Source organism: Pseudoliparis swirei, chromosome 4, assembly GCF_029220125.1.
Source record: "Pseudoliparis swirei isolate HS2019 ecotype Mariana Trench chromosome 4, NWPU_hadal_v1, whole genome shotgun sequence".
Lineage (NCBI taxonomy): Eukaryota > Metazoa > Chordata > Actinopteri > Perciformes > Liparidae > Pseudoliparis > Pseudoliparis swirei.
In genome coordinates, this window is record NC_079391.1 from 8,531,265 (window position 1) to 8,557,321 (window position 26,057).

Sequence of the window (26,057 nt, forward strand, 5' to 3'; positions counted from 1 at the left end):
TGATTTGTTGAATGCTTTTTTCAAGGGACTGTGGTAACGGCAGAGCAGGTGAGGAGAGGAGAAGCGAGAGAGAGAGAGAGCAGATGGAGAGTTGGAGAGAGACCTCTAAAATGTGTTTAAACTCAACAAAAACGTTTGAAATTAGTTTCCAGGGTCCAAAGGCCAAGAAAAGTATTAATCACATCATGGTTGTTAAATTATTTCTTGTTGAATTGAGTTTTTATTGTTTCCATTAAAGACCACAATGTGCTTTATTATCAATGCTTCCTTGTGCCAACCTTTGGGGAAATAGCTGGATTATATCCACCGAAATCCCGTCGAATAAAATTGATCTTAATCGAATTGAATTGTGTTAAACTAAATTAAATGACATAGTGCAATGGAAACATTTGAAACAATTCATCAATTCAAGAAAAAGAAGAAGATTTAAATGGTTTTAGGGTGAAGCTCTGGGGTTCTAATGCCATGCCGACATCTCGAAGTATGAACTGAGCAATATTGCGCTGTCACCTGGAGAAGAAAGAGAGATTGATGGAGAGACAGAGAAATGATGAGTGTCAAAGGAGGATTGAGGAAGGGAATACGGGAGGGGGTTGAGGAGGCCAGAGGGAAAGAGGAGGAGGAGCAGGAGGAGAAGGAGGAGGAAGAGGAGGAGGGAAGACCTTAAGCCGTGTGATAAGGCAATAATAAAGGAAAAGTTGTAAAAGGCTCCAAGATTCGAGCAGAGCAATATCACCGACACACACTTGCGGTCCTCTCACTCGCACACACACATTCTCGCTCTTTATCTGGCTCTTTTTCTCTCTATCACGCACACAAACACACACTCACACACTCACACTTGTTTGAACATTGATGTTGCAGTGTCCTTTCCAGGCCATTACATCTGAACGTCAATCGCTTACTTCTGTCTGACAAATGATGGCGTTTATCTTTGTCCCTGTCTGTCTGCCCACCTGTCTTCAGTCCTGCTCTAAAATGTAAGGAATGCTTTCGTCTTGCTCTGCTTTTCAGACGAGTGACGGGTGCTTTGAACAATGTTCTTCACTTAAACATGTTCTACTCCTTCCGCATCTTGCCAGCGAGCCAGGACGAGGGTCCCTGAGCACATCTTCAGCACATTAGACAATAAGCTGTTTCTATGAGGAGTTTCAAGTAGTGCTTCTTGAATGTCAAAAAGCGAGCTCTTCTCCCTCTCTCTCTCTCTCTCTCTCACACACACATTCTTTTCCCTTCGCGCTCCACTCATCTCTTATCTCATCTCCGACTCTTGGTTCTTCTTTCTACAGTTTATGTATCAAACCCTTTCTCCTTCTTTTCCTCCACCCTTCATTCCAACATATGTTTCCTCACTTTCTGACCTCCTTCTCGTCCTCCATCTCTCTCAATCTTTCTCTCCCTCTGTCCCCTTCTGTCCTTCCTCTCTCGACAACTTCCTCCACCTCACTCCTTCTCATCTCGTTGATTTCGTTGGGCGTCTCTTTCTCCTCTCTCTCTCTGCCCTTTCGAGTCCTTTGATTAGGTTGTTGGCATTTTCATTGAGATGTCTATATGACAACTGAAATAACTCTCCTGTCACAGTCTCATCTGGCCTCTATCTATTTCTTCTCCTCTCCCTCTTCGTTCTCCACTTCTACTCCGCGGCATTTCCTCTGCTCTCGACCAACCTTTTATTTCTGCGCTCCATTTTATCCTCTTCCTGTGCTGCTCTCTTGCTTCCCTGCCAACATTCCTCTCAGTTTCTCCTCTCTCCTCCTCTCTCAGTATCTCTGTCTGTCTCATCCTCAACCCTTTTAACATTTCTGCACCTCAGCATCGCTATCTGAACCCCCTCCTTCTTGTTTTTGTCTGCTGTTTCATTATTCTTTCCCTTCTACTTTAAATTGCCCCTCTCTTTCCGTGGCCATTTCCGTCGATCGTTTGTCTAAATGTCCGATGGCCACTTCAGCCACTGTTGGCATTACACACGGCTTTCTGTTCGCTATCACAGAACAGGGACACAGAGGTAGGGCGAGTGTGCGGTTGCGGTGGTGGCGGGGAGGGCCTTGGCTGACGCTGCAGTTTTCTTGTGTTTCTGGCAGGGAATAGAACGAAGATGATGTCTGAAAATAGAGAGAACATGTTACAAAATGATATGTGGTGTTGAGCGGGTGAAAGAGGAGGGAGAGGGAGTGAGTCGGCTTATAGAGGAGAAGAATTAGATAAGAGGTGTCGAGGGAGAGAGGTGACAAGAAGAAGAAAAAAGGGAGGAAAAGAAGATAAATAAAGGGAGAGGGAGAGCCTTCATGTCTACACGGCTGTAATCTGTTGATGGTCGAGGGGAAGCGGACAAGAAGCCATTATCTCTGTCAGACTTCGCCTGAGCTGCGGCTGCATGGCACTGCGTGCTGCTCGTGTCAAAGCAGCTTACAGTCGTGTACCCTGGATGCCCCGACACCCGTAGGGAAACACGATGGCCCATCACGAAAGAGAAGAGGAGATGATAAGATATGAACAGATATAACTTGATTATAAGAATACATATAGTATGACTATCCAGCAGGGGAGAGATCAATGCCAAGTGTGGAGTTATCATCTCTCATGAAGAAGTTTTAGTGATGACTAACTCGTCCAAGCTCGCCACGAATGGACTTTAAGTTACTCGCTAGCATAGCAACATTTAAGAAGACATGAAATGGGAAGGTTTTGGCACTAGTAGTGCCCAAATATATTAAATTAAAACAACCTCGCACAAAATAAGATTTCTAAAAGTTGTTTAACCCTCCTGTTACCTTTAGGGTCAATTTGACCCCATTCAATGTTTAATATCGGTGTTCTTTCGGGTCAATTTGACCCCAGGCTGTTTTTTTTTCTCTGTCAAACATAAGAAATATCAACTTTTTTATATATTTAAAGGGCTATTTAGGTAGTCAACAAACAAACATAAAGTACCTCACACTTAAACTTGGGAAACAATATTAATTCTAATAATTTTCTGGAGGTTTTAATTGCTGGGGTCAAATTGACCCCGAGGGTAAAATATGTCAGTAAATATAAAGGTAACAGGAGGGTTAAACATTGAATGGGGTCAAATTGACCCGAAGGTAACAGGAGGGTTAAAACACAGATATGACCAAATTATTAGCGTAATTTATACCTAGCTATCTAGCAAGCAAGCCACAATTAAATAAATAATATACAAAATGAACTTGATGCTGTTACGATCTCAGACACTTAGGAAGTAGGACCCAATTGCACGACCCGGGAGACAGAGATAGAGATAAAGTATTTAGTACTTTTATTTTTCTTCGGTTGAACAAACAAAATGAAAGCACGTAGTGAGGGATCAAAACTTTAAGAGCACAACATAACCCGACCTGATCATGGCAAAGACCAGACGAACTGACAAGGAACACTGGGAGACAAGGGAATTTAAGCACATGGTAACAAGACACAGGTGGGACCAATCAGGGGCGGGCTGACACTGACTGAGCATAGGAGACAGGTGTGTGATGACAGGTGAAAACAATCAGGAAGCCTGGAATGAGAGAAATCGAACATAAATGTCCTGAACCTTTCTAGCATATCTGTCTGTGCACAACAGTACCCCCAGTACTCTAGGGGCCAACTCCTGATGGCCCAGGCTGATCTGTAAAAGTCGTGGATAAGAGTCTTGTCTGAAGCTGTTAAATGAAGGAAGCTATCCAGCTCAGCCCTGTGACAACCAGACGTAACCAGTCCACCAGGAATTGCTTGCCCCTCTAATACGGACCTCCCTATTACGGACCTCCAGTAGCTTACGGACCTTAGAACGCCACCCTTCAAAGAACTGGGGGCGGTGGAGGGGCTTGGAAGCGAGAAACCAAGTGTGCTCTCACACCGGCACAGCTTTTTACTGCGATTTTACCGAACGTTGAAACGCGGCGCACTCAAAGGTCCTGGGCACCTCAAGGTCCTGTTGCAAGCGCAAGTACCGACGCCGGGTTGATGACTCTGGACACTGGAAACGGACCCACAAACTCGGAGCCAGTTTCTTTGAGGCGACATGGGCTGGAGTGGTAAGTTTGCAGAGAGCCAAACCTTTTGGCCTGACTGTAGAGGGAGTTTAATTTGCGACTCATGGCTGCGATGAACGTCGTCCGCAACAGCCCTCTCTATCCGAGCTGAACTTCGGAGAGAGACTTAGCACCAGCCCAAACTCTGCGACAACGCCTGCTGATCATCATGGCATGTGCCGATGGAACCATCACCTCTTCCTCGCCATCACCTCGAGGGAAGAGAGAGGAAAAAAATTGACACGGAAACCAGAGACAGAGGGCTGGTGGTGGAGAAGGTATGGGAAAAGTCTCTCGGGCTGTGAGGTGCATCACCCAGGTGGGTTCCGGTCTGGTGGACCGATGAGACTAGACCTAGTAGTTCTGGGTTCCACTGTCCATTTTCACTTTTAGTGATATCCTGATGGATGACAGATGAGGATGGCCATTGGACGGTGACACCTCTTTCCAGAAAGAAAACTCTTGGCACCCCTAAGGAAATAATTGTGACCATGTCGGAAACAATGTCATTACACTGACCATCATCCATACTATAGATTCTCATGGAGTGTCAATGGGATGAAGTTCACATGGGATGAATGATCATTGGCTGAGGAAGCTTGGTCAATGATCCTGCACTGTGGGAAAATGAAAATCTGTCAACCACTGTTAGTGAGGGTGGACTAACGGGGAATCGGAAATGGAAGTTGAAATCTTAAATCTTTAACGGAGGCGAGGTCTTATTATCGGCAGCGGCTGGTCTTAGCCCACACACACTTGAGATGAGGTCTTACCACACCACCACAGACAACTTCATGGATGGAACATTGAAACGTTGTTGAATGAAGGCAGATGAGTTGCACCAGAATGACATTGCACGAAAGAGCATGAGAACAAACTCCAGAACATTGGGGAGTGAGTTGAACCTGGAACAATTCAGCAGGATTCATGACTTTTGCTGACCTTTGATCAATTGACCAAAACTCCTGAGTGTCGAGTGGAACCGGAAGCGTGGGTCACCCTTCTTGTTCGTGATTGCTCTACGTTCGGGATATTAAGGCGGGAAACCCATGGGGAGGAGACGACTGAGACGAAGTGAGTGTGAAGTTCTGAGAGAAGAAAGTTGTCCACGGGCCTGACTAGGAGGAGAGAGGCTTATAACTTGGCGATATTGAGTTGAATCTATTAGGACCAAAAATATTGCTCTGCCCCTAGACTCTTGAGAGTTAGCCTGTCTCTCCATCTGGCTCCAGCAGCTATTTATTCCTTGTAATTCTTCCTAACAATTCCCTTGTTCCAGCTCCTTCGGCACATCTCTTACCTTGTTGCTTTCATGCATGTTTGACTCAGACCGTTGAAGGCCATCCTCCACATGAGCATTGGACAGTACTCCTCACCTTCACTGTCGGAATGGGACAGCTGAGGTGAATCTACCCTGAGAAGTTGAGGAGCTGTCTTGATAGGGGGTCTGTATTCTGTGAAAGGAAAAAGGCCTCTGGGGATGGGGTCCAAAAGAGAGGAGAAGAAGGAACATGCAGAGGGCACTAGAGAAGTCAAATTCAAAGGAAACTTCCATAAACTTCCTTCATATCTAGGAAAGTTAGCAAATGAACCTGCACTGACTTCTTCCCAGGCCAGCTGGTGATATGATACTGTGTATCCAGTTAAAGATACTCAGACTGTGTGGAAGACTGAATAAACTTCCTCTATACAGCTGATTATCCAGTAGTTTCTCAAAACTTAACTGACATGGTTAATATGCTGAGAATCCTTCAGGACATTGCAAACTCAGGATTTAGCGTTACAAGAGAAAATCAAATATGTCACACCGTAGTATGTCATCCAAATAAAGCTTGAAAAACAGATTCAGAGACCCCAAAGAAAAAACCAAAAAGAATCCGCTCCGGCTGGGCATTCTGAATAGCATGAATCCCCATTTGAGTGTTCTGGAGATATTCATCCCATGCTGATCTCTTTCTCCACCCCATATCATTCTTATTCTAACCAAAAGAATATGCTCTGAAGCCCAAAGACAAAGCAGATGACATAGTGAGGAGGTACCGACAAGACATGGACTCTTTAGTGTTAGTTCAAAGCAGTCATGGTCATCTAGTGGACTGTAGCTTGCAAGGGCTGGAGACGATGAAGGTGGATTCCTCCTGAAGAATCTGAAGAGCTGATGAGAGTTTGATGAAGAGGATAATGTCTCCCAATCGGTCTAAAAGTCTCCTCAAAATATCTCTAAGTCTCGATTCAGAGATATCAAGAGATCAGTGAGGTGGCTAAATCGACGGGAATCTCGGACACAAAAAATATGTTCATTTTAAATAATTGGTGGGTCTTGTGTAATGTCAGATTTAAAGGATGAGCAGGAGTCTTCTAGGCAGGACACTGATAGACAGGGTGGTCACAGTTAGTTAACGATCCGCCAGGACAGTATTATCCCGTCCCTTTGACTTTCCTGAGGTCTGTAACAATTCCTGATCAGGGTCTCTAATACAACCCGGTCCACCTCATAACTCTGTGTCGGATCATAAATCTCCTGCCAAACTAACGGTATGGTAGTCTTGTGATATCTCAGCAAATATGAATCTCGTATGGTGGGTAACTATGAACAACAAGCGGCGTTGAATGATGTGGAACGGATAGGGCACAGTTTAAGCTTTAGCTTTTAGGCTAGCAGTTTTAACTGGATGATTGGGCTTTCCTCTGGCGCTGAGTTCAGTCACACATCCCTGGTCAAGTCAAGTGGTTTAATAGCTAACAGAGACTATTAAAGTCCTGCGGAGGAAGTTCTGGAAGCGCCTGGAAAACATAAACTTGCCTGGCGCCTGTCTCATGCTCCTGCTGGTGACTCCTTTGCGGGCCTGGGACAGATGGCCTGCTGGGAGAGATTCCGCGCCTGCCTCTCCCTGGAGAGAAGCCTCTCGCTCTCCAGTCAGGCGAGGGGAGCCCATCGTCTGGAGCGTAGCATTCGGAAGCTGCCGGCCTGCTGTCCTGCCTCTGGAGCTGGAAATCCTCGAGCCAACTGCGAAAGCTGGGTACTGGGGAGTTCCGTCCTCGCGCTGCCTCTCCCGCGTCTCGGTCTCTCGATCGGAATGCCTCGCTGGTGAGATTCCATCCCCGAATTCTGGGATGGAATAAGCTCGTCCGCGTCCGTTCCCTGGTCCTTGTCAGGCTGCAGAAAAGTCCCGGATGGCGGACATGACCAGCCGGCTGTCAGATCCGGCTATCGCTGCATAATGCTGCACCTCACGTGGTGGAATTGACCTGCCGCTGGTGAAAACTGCTTCTGCCGGCCTCCGCGATGTTGGAATCAGTGTCATGCGAATAGTGGTATGAAATCGCCTCATGTGGCTCTGGAGCTGGTCTAGTGAGCAAATTCTTAGCTGTCTGTCCCCACCTTCTAGGGCTTCCAGCAGTGTGTAACATACGTCTCTACAATAAACGCATGCGAAGAACAAAAGCTTGCTGCTGGTTTCTCATGAATGCCATTTTGCTCTGCTTAATTAGGATCGCAATTCGAGAGTCTCGCCTGAAACTGGAGAAGCAGCCCGGTTGTGAAATAAACCCTGAAGCGCGGGGAGGAGAATTGCAGCTGGAAAAGTCAGCTGGATGGCTGTGGGAGGAAGCAGTCTGGAGATAAGATGAAAAAGCTGGAGTTTGAGGCGTGGAAAATTTGCAAGCTGGATTCATTTTAGCTGCAATTGTGCTGATGTCCTCAAATGATCTCGTAGGAAAAGTTGCTTTATTTCCTTGTGCTTTTGATAGTCGTTTGTCCTGTGTGACTAATATCACAAAAATCCTGAACGCACTGGGGGACAGGCGGCGTGAAACATCTGTTATAGTCGATGGGAGACAGTTACGAAGTCTGCATTTACCCGACCAGGAGGAAGAGAAAGTGACGACCCGAGACAATTATAAAGGTTCTAGTGGTGGAAAACAACGGTTCTGCAGTGAACAAGTTCTGCAGTGAACAAAAGCACAACAAACACACCAATTGAGGAAAACATAACCAGAAGTGCTCATTACACAAGACTGACACTGGAAAAGAGGAGACGTGGGACAAGGGAACCTGGGGACAGACACACAAGAACACCACCTGATGATCATGAGAGACCTGATAACGGGCTGACAGAAGACACAGGTATCAGGATTCCAAACAGGTACAGGTGACTGAAATGAGCATAATGACCAATAAATGACAGGTGAATGAACTCTTCTCAGGCTGAATGACACAACAGATGCTGTATTGAAGAAGACTTGAAACAATTGAGACCATAAACTGAGGTATTAAAACATCACGTTAGAATGAGGGTTGATTTTCTTATAGACTTCCATACAATCTGAGTCGCACCTGCTGGGCAGGAGAGAGAATGCGAGTTAAGGGACGTCTGCTTCCCTTGGAGCCTTGTGTCCTGTATCAGGGTCCTGCTCTTGGTATGGTCGCCATCCTGAAGACTGGTTGTGGATTCCTATAGAACCAAATTACTAGTCCTTTCCATGTCGTTTTCTTTATTTAAATCGCACATGAGCTGTTTTTTTTGTCTCCTCTTTCTGGCCTCCTTTCTCCATCCCACTGTGTGAGTGCAGTCAGCGTCCCTCAAAGTCATGTTTGCGTGCCCTCTCCCCCCTAACAGCATCGTTTTGAAGCCGCTGTCTCTGGGCATTACATACTGCCTCCTCTGCGGAAAAAAACCCTTCCAACACGACGCAGCGTAGGTTACCATCAGTCTGTAGCGCCAGAGACGGAGACGACAAACAACAGAACTCCTCCTGCGGCCCTGACGTCACTGGCATGGTATTATTAAGTTATTAAAGTTATTCAAAACAACGAGTTATTCAAACAACGAATGCGTCGTTGACAGAACTACAAGTTGTTTTGCTTGTTTACACATGCCACCTCAGGCAACATGACGAACACGGACAGACATTTTCAAAAGGCATCATAAACTAATTGCCACTCAGGAAAGACGAGTTAATGAAGATGACGATGATCAGAGATAATTTCTTGACAGAAAGTTGTTGGTGCTTGGACTGTAAAGGGAGATTTGCAATCATAGGACTTCAGTATCAAGCCCCATGGAGTCCAGACGCTAGTGCTGGTTGAGCTTGGATCTGCTGAGTCTGATGAAATGATGACTCTGCGAAGAAAGGGTGTAGATGGGGAGGTGGAGGGATGCGTTTCACAGTAGCATGAAATACTACTCATCCTAACCTTAAGGCAGGGAGAGAATCTTATTTGAAAAGGAGACGGCAGCAAGATGATACGCTAACAATGTAGATGTGTTGCTGTGTTATTGGTTGGATGAGACCAGCTGTTGAGAACACATGATACCAGGATTAACAGACCCAAACAATGACAGCAAAGGCATCACGAGTGAACATACGTGCGAGGAGGGACCTGTATGCCATGTGTTGGCACTTGCTTTTGTTTCAGTGTTAACAGTTTGCTCCTAATTGACTGGTAAAATAACCTATAGTCTATACATTTTAAATACATTATTTTTATTTGACCCTATGTGGACAATCCCCCCCACAAAAATTGTGTGTGTGTGTCTGGGGGGGGGGGGGGGGGGGGGCGGTCATTCCACTCGATACCATTTTTTTTTCTTTAAAGAAGAGTTTTGAAAATGTAAACGACAGTGTTCCAATCAAACCCGAGGGTGTAAAAAAATATCAAGTAGCGACATTTTTTTATCACAAGTATCATTGAATTGCGGATTTAAAGAATCGTGACACCCCTGGTGAGGAATCCTGAATAAATAACCAGTCTCTTGGTTACGGGTGCTAAATACAGATATCACAGCATATTTGATGCCTCCACATGGCTCTCAACAAGGCAGCGGCTGATCCCGCATCTCTAACTGTGCACACGGCACTAACGGTGTTTACCTGGTGGGAACTCTAGGGGGACGTCTGTCAGCACAGAGTTTCGCGTTTTTATCGGAGGGCGCGTTAAACGTCACACGCCTGGGTATATTACAATTATAACACACCCAAAGGGAGAGCGACATCAGTTATTACATCACTATATGACAATTAATTGTATGCTGTGATATTAAGGCTCTCAATGTCGTACGGAGAACCATCGTTTCCAGTGTGGCGCTCTGATATCGCCCTTTTCTCCTGAACTAGATAGCATTGAATTACAGAGGTGTTCTGGACATTGTGTCCACCCTTTGAAGGATGCACTGACAGTAATCAAAAAGGAGACTTAAACATGCTTAAAAAATCCACATAAGCTTCCTGATAATCTCTTTCAGGCTGTCGTGGCTGCTAGAAACAGCAGGAAGACCAGATTTGACACCAATGCTGTTAAAAAGCTGACGTCACTGCACTGACTAAGACGGAGAACAGAGCGAGGTGTCACATAGCAAGCCTGCTCCTCTTTTCTCTCCTCCTCCTCCTCATCCTCTCCTAATTTTGATTTCAGCAGGCATTTTGTGGCATACAGTAGCCTGCTAGCGTGGAGCTGTTTAGGGGGCATGAAGAGCTTTCTAAATGATGGCTAAATTTAACTAAATGACTTCCTCCACTCAGATCTGGTATAATGCTCTCCCCTGCTCCTCTCCTCTCTCTGGTTCTTTCTCTCACTGCCTCATCCTTTTTAGCTGTTGTCCTTTTTTTCTCCTCCTTCCTCTTGCTCTCTCTTTCTGTCCTGAAGTGCGATTTCTATTTCTCAATCTTCCTCCGAACTCTTTTCATCTCAAGCTGTCTACTGCTCCAACCACTCATTCCTCTTCTTCTTACTTCCTTTCTGATCATCATTTTGTTTTGTTTACTCAACTCAAAGGTTTTCTCTCCGAATCTTTTGTCAGTCTGAAGTCTTAATAATGTGCTTTTGGAGACACTTTCCTTTTAACGTATTGGACAAGTCAGCTGGCAGTTTTCCGCCTGATTGATCCACTTTGTCCCTGTTTCTGTCTGCAATAATGTGCTTTTGATTGGAAGCCGCAACTAATTAAAGGATAGATCTTTAACCTGAGAATTATGGTCAGAAAATTGGAAAAGGATAATTGCTTGTAGATCAGCAGTCAATGGGGACTCAGCCAGCACACCAGCCTGCCTACTCTATTCATCCAGTAACAACCTCTCTGCCGTAAAGCCTAATCACCTAATTTATATGTAGAGACTATATCCCTCATTAGATTCCCATGTATATCATGTTGCTCTATAATTGTCATAATAATAGGTACTATTATGTTACGTTGAAGCTGTAATTTATGTTACCTAATTTGCTGTATCCAATTCTCATATTTATGAGTTTGTGATTTATATATTCATACTTTACATATTATACATGTCTCGATAACGTAATAATGCATCAACACCCGAATTTAGTTAAATATATACCCACATGGACCCAATGAGCCGCAGGAACAAATAATGAATTATTCTATTAAACACAAATTCTGCATTATGAATGAATATAATATGACTTAATATAATTTTCTATATTGTATAATGTAATATCATATTATAAAATATTAACGCTTTCTTATGAACCAATATGTTGCCCATCCTATCCTTAGTGGAAAACCACACACCCATTTCAAATAAATGTGTGTCACTGAAGCTTATCAAGTATGAGGCCGTCAGGAGCAGCTGGCTCACAACATAACCCCACTGCACCAGCCTCACTTAATCGAGTTGTTTCTGCAGCTTATTGCCCGTCATACAGACATTATGTATCAGCTGTTGCAGTTTTCAACTTTGGGGAATGCAAGATCATCAGAAATGTATGTAAACACATTCTCAAGTATAAGACACCATGTTTACAGTTTTAATTATTAATAATTATTATCGTAATCTGAAACAGAATAACATCACCGATAACACGACTCTTTATTTAATTTACATCTTTTAAGAGTAGTTGGAAGAACTATTAACATTTTGGGGAATATGTATGGTATGATTCATATGTACAGCTAAAACTATTAAGGTCAAGTTGAGGTTGTGTATTCAGACCTCTTTTTCATTTTAAACATGACTAACCCAGCAAATATGATTTATTATAATTTGATAATTTGAATTGACCCCTGCATATTGAATTGCCACAATGCTACCGACACAAAAAGAAAATTCAGCTACAATTTTTTCTCCGGGGAGAAATTGCATCTGGTTCTGATGTTAAAAGCTTACAGATTTGAAAGGATACTGCATTTATTTGTGTAGAACAGAAGTTGATTTGTGCATCAGTTACATGCAGTAAGAGCCTCAATGGGGAATCAATCTCCAAAGTCTGGCTCAGCAGGGTAATTTCTATTTCTACAGTCGGCTCTGTCAACATGACTAATATTTTAATCAGAGTATTATTTATGGTTGAATGTGGAAACCATTGATCAATGTATCGTATCTAAAATGTCATGCAACATGTATCATCTGCTGTATCTGCTGTGTTTTATTGAAACGTAAAGTAATGTTAAGCCGTATTGAGTACTAATATTGTGATTAGTCATCTTTCTTTTCCGAAAATTATTCATCTTTAATTTGTTTTGATTTACATACAGTATATTATTGTACAATCCTATAATTTACTTGAAGGAAGATGAGCCAGAGTAAAAGTCATTATAATAATTTGCTTTATTTATAATATCTGAGATTGAATTAAACTGCAAATGTGAGAAAGTTTACTGATTATTCTCTTCAAAAAGCAGCTGTAACTTCAGTTCTCATAATCAAAACACTCGTCTATTTGCTAATTTCTCATCGCCACAAGTCTCCAGTGTCTCCGACGAAAAGCACTTTACAAAGTCAGCAGTCTTTTGTATTTGCCTGGAACCATTGTTGCACGCCATTTCTTCACAAACTTTTCAGGTTTATTGAAAACATTACCCAAAGTCAATGGCAGCACCCCAAAATACTGTGGAACCAAAAGGTTCTTCGTCAAAATATTAAGTGGAAAACAACCGATTATGAGCTCACAGCCTCCAACTCTTCCTCCCAATATGACAGTCTTGCGAGTAAGATAAAAAGGCCTTTTCTCAGTATTTTACAGATGTCTCGATAGATTTTTTTTAAATGGAAGATAAATACTGTTAACACCGCTCTCTTTCTCAAATGTCTCGGGATTCCTCTTCCTGTCTGTGTTGCATAACTGCATCACCAGTCAATATAAATAAATACACATTTATTTGGAACTAATCTGAAACAAAACTAAACCTGCCTCAAAGCTTTTTATTTGTTTTGTCATTGACATTTTTTGCATACATTTGTAGATAGAAAGCTATCTAATAAAGGCTTTAGTAGCAATAGTCATCATTTTACATCACAGACACACTGCTGTAATGGTTTTACTGAAAATCCATCCCAGAGATCTTCACAGTCACCTCTAAATCATTCATCATCTATGATGTAAATCAGCATCTCCATCCTTTGAAACCTGTCACGTCTGGCTGAAGGTGATGAACCAGCACTAGGAGACACACCGGGCCTGTCGACATGGCTCACATGTCTCCCAGTGTCACATTGTGAATAGTTTATGAGCTTCCTTATGCTGGCAAAGCAAGACATACCGGCATTGACGTGAGACAGAGAGTCTGCTCACCGCACGGCTCGCAGAACAAAACCCTTGACTCTGGTCTTGTCAACCAAATCTTCTTCTTTCCAAGATATTTATTACAACAGGACTGGAGTCAAATACCTCTGGCCAGCTGCATTTTTACTCAGAGTATCCTGTCAACAGTCATGTGCTGCATTATTCCTCCATCCCTTTCTCTTTATTCCTCTGAGCAGCAATGATATGATTCAGATTGACCTCTGTTACTGTCTTCTCCCCGACTATTAATGTTTAACATATCCAAACACCAGGGACATGGCAACACATGCATCACTAGATATGATATCACTCAGGACAGCTGCGAGCTGTAAAATCCATATTGCCAACGACATAATCAAAAAATATTCACTGGTTCATGAATCTTGTGCGATTATTCATCCACCAGGTTCATACAGCAATTGGTACATAAACCGCTATTGATCTTGATCTTATCTGCTAAGTATGTTGGGCACTGAGAGAACTGCCACTCGCTGGATATTTTCTCCTTTCTTTCTGACCATCTTCTGTAAAACTCAGATATGGTTGATTAGATAAAAAACAAATGTAAACCAGCCTTTCTGGCGCAAAGACGTGCCAAATTAAAATGAACTTACACCACTTGTTTTCCCCATTTTGATACTTGTTTTTAACATGTCTACATGCCGAAATACATTGAGTGGCTACCATGTCTCCTTAGATGTTATATATATATATATGTATATGTATATATATGTATGTAGATGTATATAAATATATATGTATACATATGTGTCTATATATATGTATTATATATATATATATATATATATTTATATATATAGCAGTTGGACATGTGTAACCAATCTAGCTAGCTATGAAATCCATGCTATAGCTTTTATCCAAACCATTATTTCAATAGATTGAACTTCAATCAGTAACGCCTGCTTGCTTGTTAAAACATGCCATATCTTAGCAATTATTCCCTGTTGATGTATCACAAAGCACTGGGCACTCATCAGCCTGTAACTCCATAGAGACGACTTTCAGTGCAGTACAATACTTCTTATCAATACAGCATCAGAGAAAGATCGTGTCTGCATTTGTGACTGAATTGCAAATCATTCTGTTGGTATTTTTTTAGAAACGCGGTACACTGTAAAAGCTTAATACTAACCCCGGCCTAGTTTAAAAAGGCTTGGTTTGTTGTGTACACATTAACGCGTTAACTTTAAACTTCTATCGATTCTTTAACACCAAGACGGAAAGGGCTAAAATGCTCATACAGTATCTTCAACTCCACCGACACCAGGTGTGCAGGTAAGCTACGTGTTGAGCTAAAGTAGCATACGGGCGCGATACACAGTCCTGACTTACCTGATAAGTAGCTGAGTCACCTCACTATTAGTGAGGTGGCTGTTGCGTTTCTTGACGCCGTTGACATCGCTGAGTGCTGCTTCTTGCTACAGTATTGAGAGTCGCTGATCAGCTGGACAAACTATTTAAATACGCGATTTCTAAATGATACCAAAGCATCGTTTTCTGTTTATCTCTGTAAGGACTCACTGCTACTGCAGCGGAATACAGAACACGGATATAACCAGCTGCCATTCATGGATCTGTTATATCCAGTGAATATCAGCCAATCAGCGGCAGAGCGGTTATATCTTTGCTGCTGTGAGTCTTTTCATATTCAATGCCTTTTGACTTGAAGGAAAGCTTTACCGTTCTCCATCCTGGACCCTCATAACGGGTTTCTAATCATCGGTTATGATTGCACATAGGACAGACTAAGTGCGAGCTTTTGTTTTGATCAACTAAAAAGGTTCAGTATGGTTATGATAGTCTATGTGTCACAATGTAACGTCATCATCTGAAGGAAAGAGTGCTTGTACCTGTTCCAAATGTCTAACACTTGGAGGCAGGAGTAAAAGGGCGATGATAATCTCCTCTTGGCTGAGTCGTACCGCCTACCTGGTCACAGCTTCACACTTTCTCTTGTGCATGTCTTTGTGCTATCAACTTAACGATTTGGAAAAATGGCAATAAAGGGAAATACTTTTGTACAGTCTCTCAAGAAAGCCATTTACGGTGTTGCACTCGGTCGTTCATCCGCAAGTGAAAGAAGAGTGAGACGTTTAAAACCTGTTTTTACTTTTGAAACTCAGCACACCCAGATATCGTGTTGAATATAATTGTTGTTGTACCGTTGTATCTCGGAAAGCATATTTGTATATACATATATATGTATATTATATATATATATGTGTATATATATGTGAATATATATGTGTATGTGTATATATACATGTATATATATATGTGTGTGTATATATATGTGTGTATGTGTATATATATATATATATGTGTGGTTGTATAAATACATGTATATATATATGTGTATATTTATGTGTGTATGTGTATATACATATTGTATATATATGTGTGTATATATATGTGTGTATATATATATATATATATGTGTCTATATATATATATGTATTATCAAATGTAGCCCCCCTGACATGATCTGTCATGGTTATCTTGCCATTCTCCATCTCCAGGGCCCACGCATGACAGCGTCAGTATTCGTTTTACAAATGTACGACTGCACATCTTTAGGATTGAGGGTGTTACCTGGTTTGTAATTGATGGCATTACCAAAGTAACACAAGATACCTTTTGATGTTACAGTGGGCATTCAATAGGGAGATGCTATCCGTCTTGTGTTGTCCCAAAGTGACAAGGTCATATATTTTCATCTTCTCTTCTGTTCCCCTCTCTTGTCACAGCCAACTTGTCACCCTTGTCAGTAATTAACTGACTTCACACACATCTGTTCAGGGACATTAATTCCAATAAGTGACATGCAACAAATCAAGCTTCTTTTCAGGGGTATTTAAGAACAGGACTTGATTAATATGCACGTTAACATATGATGGCCTCAAAGCATCTCTTTGAATGAACTACGTACAGAATAATATAACATCAACATTGTCCTTTTTCCTTGTTTGTAAATTAAATGTAACTGTGGCGGCACACATAATGCTATTTTACAGCCAGGGGGACCTCTGATACCTTGGACGAGGATTATAATTCAAATCTAAGTTGGTTTCAAAAATGTTGCTTCTCATATTCCTGAGTAAAGTGATTACTGAGGTAATTCAATCTATGAGATAACATTATTGTGTTTAATTAAGCGTATTCAATGTTCCACAAGAAAGTGGATTACATTTGACCTATTCCCTTTCATGTGAACAAGAGGATAGTTATCATATCGTGGAAGGTGACTGTGACGGTACCCAGGGTGTTTCTTTGTAATGTGGCCTCTGCAGCACCATGATACTCATACAGTTGGCAAGACCGGCATGTTGCTAGCCTACTTCTGGTGAATCCTCACATCATAAGATTAGTGATCTGATTTCATGCTTCTCTCCTCTTCTGGCTTTTTCTTTCCTCTCTAGCAAATGCTAAATTATGTATTGTGATATTGCTTGTTGACGCAGAGCTCAGCACGTGGGCAGACGATAACACGGATACAGTTCACGACAGATTCAAATGCATTGCTCGATAGTGAGACTTCCAGGACTATTTTCTGTGTATGTATGTGTATTTCTTTCTCTTCTGTCCACCACAAATCTCTCAAAGCTATCACAACTATCTGAGATATAGTTGATTCAATGAGGATGCTCAGACGTGCCATGGGCTCTGACCGGGAAGAGCTTAGCATTTGACACGTACACTATGTGCAGTGTGTCTTGCCTCATGACTGTACCAGTGACTGGTGTAACCACAGTTGGGATGGCCTGCTCCATAATTCAGCTCGTCACTTTCATTCCATATACAGAGATTGATGGAAGAATTTGACTTCTGATGAACACTGAAATCCTTTTTGCAGCTGTCAAAATGGAGACCAGTCACCGTTAGCAAACGCATATGATGAAACAAACCTTTTACATCTATATCTTACATAACCACCACATTTAGCTGCCATGTTTACCTTATGATGAAACAAACCTTTTACATCTATATCTTACATAACCACCACATTTAGCTGCCATGTTTACCTTATGATGAAACAAACCTTTTACATCTTACATAACCACCACATTTAGCTGCCATGTTTAGCTTCGTAACAGGAACTCTATCAAGCATTTGGGTATTGAACATCTCTGTAAAGCATTACTCATTAGTATAAAACCAGCCAAACAGTGTAGTGATGATGTAATAAAAAAGGATGCAACTGATACCAATTCCTGGGCTTTGGGTATGAGCCGATACCAAGTAGCAATCCAATACCAGTATTTGATTCTTTTATGTGTAAGGCAACATCAGCCTTAAATGGCAACATGTAACGAATAAAAACATAAATACATATATTAATGTATATATTTATAAATACATTTTTATTTCATTTATTAACCAGGAAATGCCTCATTGAGATTTAAAATCTCCTTTACAAGAGTATCCTGGCCAAGAAAGCAGCAGAAGCACATTACACAAAGTTTCAGACAATAAAACATAAAACAGTGACATACAATATAAAAAAAGAAAAAGAAAGATCATTTATATATATATATATATATATATATATAACTTTTCTTAATTGTTATTTATTATTACCATAGTAAATTGCACACCACCAACTTGGTCAACATTTTTTTATAATTAACTAGAATTACAATTTGAGTCTAAACTTTGTTAATGCATCAATAAATTAATGAAAACTTAAACATGAATCATTATTCCAAATCCTAATGCATATTCTGGATAGAATGACATTTAATAGATCGATCCCATTGTCAGCGATACCTGTTCAAGAAGTGAGTCAGTTTTAGCCTGATATCTGTATCGGGACATCACTTTTTATTCTTTCGGTGTAGCATTGGAGCCAGAGCAATTGTTGATAAATGTGTGAGGACAGACTGAAGCTGTCTTTGGTTTAATGCGCATTTGAGCAATCAAAACAAACAAGCCTGTAGTTGTGGGTTCTGACCTCTTCCTGAGCTGCAGAGGTTCTGTTGGCTCCAAGGACTCAATGATCAAAGGCCTTTTTAATGCTATGCACTTCAGCTTACACCGTCATACCTCTGACTCGCCTAAACAGGCCTGACAGATTTCAGCCTCATGCTCCAGAAATAAAGGATGTGGGTATATTTAGCAAGCAGTTTTGAGAAGACATACAATACCATTTCAAGACAATTTTATTATCATAACTGTGCAGTGGTTATTTTGTGACTTTAAGTTTCAACTTTCCAAGCAGCCGATACATTCATAACATATGGAGAAAGCAAACTAATTCGAGTGATTGAACTTCCCCATGTAATAGGCCCGCCTGTTGGCCATGTTTGATTTATTTAAGCTTTCCTGGTGGCCTGCTGATCCACAGACCACAGATCTGTTATGTATCTGTCATTAGATTTTCAAAGTGGTGAAATGTAAAGCCTTTGTTGACTGTCTGGAAAGAGCAAAACAACTTAAAATAGAACTCTTCATTACATGCTTGGTTAGGCTGCGTAAATAAATACACAAGAAGCCGTCTTGCATGAAAAACCTGGACGTGAAAGGCGTTGTTAAAAATCAGATATGGTTCTTTTTGAATGTGCAACTTCAATGACGAATCATTAGCGTTTTCCAACACGCTCAGCGGGTCATGGATGGATGGATGGATGGATGGATGAGTGTCTCATCCACCTGAAGATTTCATGAGTAGGGTATTGGGTATTGGCCAGGTCAGAAACAAGTCTCTGAGACAACACTGTCTCCACTCTGACCACTAGCTATTTCCCTTCAGTGGAAGCTGGAGGGACTGAGAGGAGACTGAACTAATTTATTCCTGTACCCAATATGATTTTTAATGCCAGGAAGTAATACACGTTGGTGCTGGCGGTGTGCAGTAAGTCGCCACTGTACCTTTTAAATGTAAAAGCTTTTAGACGGGCTGGCCACTTGGTTGCAGTTGTGATGATGTCTTGAATCAGCAACTTTGTTGTCTGTTGTCTTCTTGAGTGCTTTGTTGCGATGATTTTCTCTTTTCACTTCTTTCAATACCATTAAGTATTTCTGAATGCATTTGTCAGAAATATGTCTCAGGAACTCAACGGTGCGGAATAACATTTAAAAAAAAACTCAACCTCGGGTTTCATTCGCTGAGGACATTTCCTTTTCCAACTCAGCAGCAGCTGAGTAAATATTACTGGAAATATGAAACTGACTTCAGAGTTATTATTTAAACAAACCCATCAACATACTGTAATTGGCAGACATCCTTGCATCCCTTCACTGTGGGTTTGGAAAGGTTTTTGCAATAGCTGTCATGGCTGCTTGATCCTTAATCTAACAAGGGGAAGAAAACCTGTGAGAACACATTATTATTTCCGACATCGTTCTGCTGTGATTTTTGTTGTGTTAGGACACGTGTGTGTGTGTGTGTGTGTGTGTGTGTGTCGGTTTGTCCATCTCTGTACTTTCGTTCGGCAGGTAATTGCTGTGTTGCATCTTTTTTCTTAATAGAACGGCAGTCATTTTCCTTAATGGCTTTTTTGAAAAAAAAGGGAATAGAGGGCATTTAGCCAGCACTTTGCTATGTGTCTCAACCCATTAACTAGCATCGTAGATATAACACGGCATACCTCAATTTGTAGGTGCCTCAACCCATTCCCAAAGCAACATAACAGATTAGACAGCTTAGCTCACTTAAACGTGTCTGAATTTATTAGCTGGTCTCCTACGACATGGAGGGGCATTTGGTATCTGCTTGTCTTGTTCAGGAGGTTGCATTTAGACAGGATTTCATTCTGTCTTTATCTAACTTACTTTGTCTTTAAGTTAATTACTGATCAGCCCATAGTTTAAATATAACTAATAGTTAGTCACATTTAATATAGTTGGAGTTCTGGTATATATTATCAGGTGTGTTTAAACATAACAGGAGTTGTGGTAGCTTTCCCCCAAAGGTACACTCTATTCCCAGTTTGTTCGGTACATTTAGGGACGTCTGAATCAAGTTCTGCAGTGACATGTTGGCCGAGGATTGTCTCTGTCATCTCTCAGAGTCGTGCGACTTTGGTGAGCTGCGGGAAATCGTCTCGCCCCAGAAAATTCTTTGTTTATTCCAAACAAATTAACGTTGATTGGAACTATGGAGATCCTGTGAGACTGCTCGGTCATTCATGGTTTTCAGGATCGGGTGGAAGTTTGTACATCTCCTCAATGTTGTTGACAGACTTGAGCTTTTGGTGGGTTACGTCATGGCAGAGCCATCTTACGGAGTGTCTAGCCATGTAATTTGTGTGCTTAATATTCAACACTTAACAGTCCAGTAATATGATTTAAGGGGAAATAGATTCAAAAGACAGTGGCTCATATGCATTCTGACCCACGTACAAACACATATAAGCACACACGTAAGACAGCATTTATTACTCTCCAGGCAGGGGTCCGATTTTGCTTCGGTGTTACCTTTTAAGCAAATAAGAAATAGAGAGACAGAGAAAATGGGGCGGAGGAAGTCGAAGGCAATGAGAGGCGGGTTTGGCAAAAAGAAAGGCTGGGAGGGAGGGATGAAGAAGAAGGGTGAGTGCGAAGAGCAAACGGAGAGGGTTGAATAAAGCTTCCGGGCCCCAGAAGGCCGAGCTCTCAGACATTTGAATCAATAACCGCGGCTCTATCAAAGGACGGCTGATGGGCCAGAGACAGAGGGATTGTTCTGCACTCACTGCCTCACCCCTTAGGAGTGACTCAACACTCGGGGCCAGGGTGAGGAGGAAGAGGGCAACAGAGACAGATGGTTGAGAAGAATGATGAGAAATAAGGGAAGGACAGATAGCAAGGCAGAGGGAGTGAGAAAAGAGCAGACAATAGAGACTCAATTATAGACACAGAGAGGCAGAGAAGGGTTGAGGTTTTTTTGATGGATTTTCTGGGAGTGTTAGTGTTTTTGTGCCATTATGTCACAGGCGGAAAATTGTTTGTGTGCAAAATCAAAATCTTTTGTGTGACTTGACAGACTGCTACAGCTCAGATATAAAGACTCTTTGTGGAACTTTATGCATTTATTTAACTGTGTGTGGCAAAGGGAGAGAGGGGATTGTCTGAATATAGCTCAGTGCAGGGTCTGATACAGAGAAGTAGAGAGGGGGAGAATATGTTTGCTTGGTGGTGTGCCAACACAGTAATGTCAACAAAAACAAATATTTTTTTCAAAATAAATGTTAATACTCCAACACTCTTTGGTAAGTCGGCTGGATTCTCGGATTGTACACATGGGTGTAAGTATTGAAACATTGATGTGGAAATTAGTCTGAAAGTAAAAAAACAAACAGTCCAGTGGCTCCTTTGCCATTTCCTACCCCTTTACTTTTTACCCATCTTCATACTGTGTTTAGTACAGACACATAAATATCGGGCAAAGTACTGATGCTGCTTCTGTGGCAGTTCCCGCCACAGTAGGTGTCTCCAGGACCACTAGTTGCCATGATGAAACAGACACACGGTGAAAACAATACCGTGCACACGCCGTGGTGGAGTCTGGATCCGAACGTTTGTTTTTAGCCATTAGTCACAATCTTTAGCACCATTATTGTTTTCCGTGATATTGTGCAAAGACAGTATATCAGATAATATTTCTGAAATGCATGTACAATAAGATTATATTTTACACCTAATTTGTGATATTTTCTTTTGTCACTTAAATGTTTTTATTCGTTTGGATATAAAAATAAAACGAGTACAAAAATGTCAGACATAAAAGTAAAAATACTTATACACACATATACATACACACACACCCACACATACATATATATATATATATACATATACACATACATACACATACATACACAGACTAATATATACACATACATACATACATACCCCCCAAAAAAATTAACAAAAACAACAAAAAGAACAACTAAATGAAAAGCAACCCCGGCACCCCCTTAATTATCTTTTACTGGTGATATAAAAAAAATGTAGAAGTGCTCTATAATTAGTTTTCAAAATTTGTGGCTGACTAATATTCACTAACTTCATGAATTTATGTATATTTGAGACATTCAAGTTCATAAAATCAATGTACTTTTTAGGTAGGTATCTGTTCAGGGCTCTAGTTTTTGGGCAATATGAATAACATCCTCCATTATGATGGATATAATTTTACATTGCCCTATATTTCTCCCTCTCTCGCTATCGCTATCTATTTATCCGCCGGTTTGATCAGTGATTATTGAAGCTGAAGCGGTTGTAATGCAGCCTGAAATCAGCTGTCCTGGAACTGGAGGAAAATGTTGTGTGTAAATCTGGTGCGCTTTGAGAGCAAAATGAAGAGGCTGAACATTGCAGAACTGGTGTGCTCTTGTAAAAGCTTTTGTGCTTTTGCTTAAGCAGAAGTGGAATGTAATGTTAACCCAAGTATGTTACTTGAGGTAATTGTAGTCTAATCTTTTTGAGTGTTTTCATTTTATGTAAATTCGTACCTCTAGTTCATTAAATCAGAGGGAAATATAATTAGTTTTTTTTTTTTTTTACAATATTACATTAGTTACTGGTAAATTTAGATTCTTCATACAAAAAATATATCTGCTAATAAACTACAAACCTGCACACTGAGGACAATCTGCCCCGGTTAACGGCCGTGCCAGGAACAGGGCGTTCCCAGCAGGATGTGAGGTCACAGTTGACGGCCGAGTTGAGTGGTACAGTCCAGGCGAAGGTGAGCGGACACGGCCAGAGTCACGAGCCACTTTCACTCTCGCTTTCCGAGATGAAGGAGCCAAGTGGCTGCACGGAGAGGGCCAACCACTCCACCGCTTGAAAAGTGTAAAACTATGTTCTGTTCATTGTTACATTGTGCCATGGTTAAATAGACTACTACTAATAGGCTGCTACAGTCTATTTATACTTTCATTTACGGGGAAACTCTGCTCTCACATCATGGTCATATCATAATTGTTAGGTCATGAAAACATGAAGCCATTTTTTGCGATTTGGTCCGGTAAGATTCTGAGTGATTCTCAAGTGCAGGGCTGTCACACTTAGTCCGCTGGTCTCTCCCTTACTGGGCCCAGACTCTTCATTAGCATCACAGCGTCCTGCGTGTTGGCACTCAGTGGTCGTCTGTGTGTCAGCCACAGGTTTCCCTGTCCTCTCTGAGGACAGACAACGTGGACCACAAGGGTTTTTTAAAAGCATTGTGTGTAGACAGATAAAACACAGCAAAGGAACGAAATTTAACGCGCCATAAATTGGTCAGACAACCAGTGACGGCCAGCTTCAGGATGGGAGAGAGGGAGCAAGACATCAAGCATATTTATATTTGAGGGAATAGTGCCATCAATTTATGGAGCGTTGCCGTTTAGTTTGAATATTCGCTCGGTGTTAACATCCTGATTTCAGTGAAGCGCTGGAACAAGCTGATACACAATATAGCCTGCAGGACTGTGAGTTTTTAAGTGTACTTTAAAGATATTAAGGTTACATGGAGAATCAGCTGTGTTGGAAGAAGTATATAGGCACATATTTTATTTGATTAAAAATAGGCCAAGCTATTTTAAAGTGTGCTTAACCTATAATACTATATTATATATTGATAGAAAAAAATAATAAATCAAGGAACTAGTAACCTCAGCTTTAAAATATGTCATTTGTATATTGCAATATTTTATTTTTATACACATTCACTGCTCCCTGTGTTTGCTCGGGAGGCTAGGTTTGTGTTTTGTCTTGTGGTCAGATGCAACCAGAGATATTAAAAGCACAACTTTCTTGATATGGATTGATTACCAAATATGAATCTTGTCAGAGTACATATTGTCATATTACATCTGACTAGTTTTGTTTTGTGAAACTACCTGATGATGATTTAAAACTGGAGGCAGGAATCCAGCCGGCAAGAAAGAGGACTTCAATAATGCTTTAAAGGTGTGACTCACGACCTTTACCACCTTCACTCTTCCTCTTGTGTTTGGGACATGACAGTCTGTTTTGCAAAAATACTGAGTGAAAAATAAATAATTTAACGCTGACAGAAAACAATTACGTTAAAACCAGAGCCAGAGCCACCGTTTGGTTTCTGGAGGGAGACGAGCAGGCTCCTTAACTCTCCGAGGATTCAGAGTGACGTGTTGTTCAAGAACCATGTGCTAAGCATTGTTAAGCTCCAAGCACATAAAACGCTTTCTATGTAGTGCGTGTGTGTGTGTGTGTGTGTGTGTGTTGTGACTCCAATTGAGCTGTGCTGGTGTGTGAACATTCTGGTTCTTTGATCAATCTATACCAGAAAGATCAGAGCTCATATTAGCAATAATTAATGTGCACGTATCTCATTTATCAGCAATGTCTTGTCTTCTTTTTTTTTTACTATCAGAGCTGTAATGTGCAATTAAAACATTCCAAACTCTGCCTCCTGCCAGCTATACATTCAAAAGGATGCTGTAAAAGGTCCTGGGAGAGCCGCATTTACATATGCAATGATTGTGATTGCATTTAAATACTAAATGTTTCATCCTATTGACATTAATCCTGTCAGGGAGTCTTTGTAAGTTCAAACTTTTTTTGACTCAAATAATATAAAAAGGATGTGAAAGTCGGTCTGTTGCATTCCTGTCACCACTTTTCAATTGTCAAGGTGTTTGTTCCGCGTGTCAGAATCTCACAAAGTTCATGACTTCCTCCATGCTTCATCACCAGCAAGCTTCACATCAGGAGATGCAGATATTCACCAGTGTGTCTGAAATTCAAGGCCGTTTTCAAACCAATAATCAGACCACCATGGGGCCAATCAGCAGTGTATTGACTGAGCCTCGGTGCTGACCGGTTACCACCGGCTCTGAGAAAGAGATCTAACAGCGACTTCGAGTCAGTCGGGTGTTAAATTTAAAACCGGGAATTTTGTTGTTCTATGCAAAGTGTTCGGTATAGTTTGATTTTGTCCCGAGACTAAACATACAAAGCTGCTGCTGAAGACTGATCATGGGCTGGTTTGATTAGATGTTATGTTATTAGATGGTATTCAAGATTCCCTTTCAGATTAGCTCTTTATGCCAATAGTATGGATATATATTCAGGGATTTACAATCTCAGAGGGCGAGTAGTGTATCGCATCCAACTATGGATGGTGTCCAATGTCCTACACACGTTAAACCCTGTGGTGTACAACAGTTTTTGGGACACATTTATTTTTAGGCTTTATATATATATAAAGGGGACTTGACTTTTTCCTTTACCAGAGCAAAATAGTTAAATTGATCAAATACCAGTACATCCATTCACCTGCGAATGATATTTAAATGTTATCCAAATGAATGTTTAAAAAAAAAATATCGTTCTAATGTCGCAAGGTCACTGATTGTTCTGGATCCTGCCTTTTGTGTTAGGTCGGGCAAGGTTTGGACCCAAACGCAGCAGGCAGAGTTCCCAAAAAAACACGGGATTTATTATTAATAACGAGCGGAAACAGGGACAAGAACAAAAACGAACAGACAGAAAGACACAAGCTAAATACACTGGGGAAACGAGACACAGGT